Source organism: Galeopterus variegatus, unplaced genomic scaffold (assembly GCF_000696425.1).
Source record: "Galeopterus variegatus unplaced genomic scaffold, G_variegatus-3.0.2 Scaffold3353, whole genome shotgun sequence".
NCBI lineage: Eukaryota > Metazoa > Chordata > Mammalia > Dermoptera > Cynocephalidae > Galeopterus > Galeopterus variegatus.
In genome coordinates this window covers 116,271-118,384 of record NW_007729464.1, presented here as the reverse complement: position 1 = coordinate 118,384, position 2,114 = coordinate 116,271, and positions in this window count along the sequence as shown.

Here is a 2,114-nt window from a genome sequence, read left to right as displayed (position 1 = left end):
AAAAACAGGTGGTTAATTAATCATAGTGAAAACATAAACGAACTGGCTACATGACAATTTTCATTAAAGCAGGTGTAACTTAAAATAGTTCAAACAATTTACCTTCAAAAGGAGTCATAAAACTAAGCTATGTGACCTAAAAGAGGAAACAATGAGATAATCACCAAAGTGCCTAACTCCACAGGAAACTCAAAGAAACAGCTTAGGGCAAGATGTGGACCATCCCTAGAGCACTAACTAGCAGAATATCCTTGAAGATTTTAGCTCACATACTTTCTTATCATTTAGGTTTAGTTGCACCAAGGGCAACTGCCCCCAGAGCAATCACTTTTCACTGTGCTTCAATTCTCTTATCCACATCACAGGTTTTAGTCCTGTGAAAGTTGTCTGCTCTTAATCTTAGCATTTCTATGTGTTTTCCTAAAGGGTTGGGCTTTGGCTGCCTAAACTACAGGACTTTGGTCCTCTAAATTACAGGCTTTGTCCTTCTAAGCTGCAGGCTTTGGACTAAACGAAGGATTTTGGTCCTCTAAGCGGCAGGCTTTGTCCTTCTAAGCTACAGGCTTTGGTCCTGTGAAATACATGTGTTTTATTTCTATCTCATTAATGTCAGTATCCTCCACAATCAAGCAGAGGTAATAGTGTAGCAGGCTTAGGTAGATTGCAGCATTTCAGAGGAAGATTAGAAGGAGACAGGAGAAGAATTTCATAAGAGGTTGGTCTGTTTGCTGAAAAATACTGAGTTTGGTTGTATATTGCTAGGGCTAGGGCTCACAGACCCCTCAAGCCCATTGTACAGACTGGGTCACAAGCCCTTCACATGCAGGTCCATGAGCTGGGTAATAGGAGAAAATCCTGGGAGTCATGGGTAAAAAATTATTAGGCTTTATTCAAATCTAGGAATAAAGCCTAATAGTGGCCTATAGTGGCCTCCCAGAGCGTCCCAAGAAGTGCCATGTAGCAGAGCCATTAGTCCTTTATACTTAGGTCCATAACTCAGGACACCTGGGTGCCCATAAAAAATTACCTTAGATAGTAACCAAGGAACACTTGGGTGCACGTGGATATTTACAGCAAATGCTCAGCAAGATTCTGAACACCTGAGGGGCCCCTATATATTGTCCTATATTTTCCATACAGGTTGGAATTTACTAGACTTTCTACAGCATGTGAGACTTGCAAATAAAGTTCATTCCCTAAAACCAGTTCAGGTTAAGCTTCTCCCAACTTGGATTCTGCTGCTGTTACTGCTTTTAAACAATTAGAATATGCCTTGGCTACTGGGTCTAATTTCAGGCTGTAATATGCAATTGGCCTGTTTTCCCCCAGGTTCTTGGGTAAGAACTCCTAATGCTGGATTGTTCCATTCATGAACAAAGTAAATGCTTGGTGTAATTTGGAGGTCCTAAAGCTGGGGGGTGTTGTAAGCCCAATTTCATTTGGTTAAAAGTCTGCTCATTACTTTCATCCCAAGGTAAAGGGTCTGGTATTGCATTTCTAGTGAGTCATATAATGCTGAGACCATTAAAGAAAAATTTGGGACCCAGGATCTGCAATATCCTGCAAGTCTCAGAAAATCTGTTAATTGTCTTTTGGTTGATGACTGAGGAAAGCTTTGAATAGTTTCTATCTCAGATAACGGAAATCCCTTCAGCAGTCAAGTCATATCTCAAATAGTGGACTTTTTGTTTTTACAACTGAGGTTTTTCCTTTGAAGACTTATGACCTTTATGTGTGACTTGCTGTAAAAGGTGAATTGAGTCAGTTTCAGAGCACTCGCTAGTGGAAGAGCATTACAAGTCACCAATATACCAAATAAAAGTAGGGTTTTGAGGAAACTGAAAGATTATTAAGTCTTGATTCAATGCCTGGGAAAGATATGAAGGGGCTTCAGTAGACCTCTGTGACATTACAGTCCAGGTGCACTGTTGATTTTTCCAAGTACAGGAAGACAAATATTGACCCTTTATGAACTGGAATGCTAAAGAAAGCTGAGTAAAGGTCTATTTCTGTGAAGCATTTTAAGTCAGCAGTCACATTAGATAAAAAAGTAGTAGGATTTGGGACTGAAGGAAACCTTTACTGATTGCTCAGAATTCTAAATCTCCCACCCC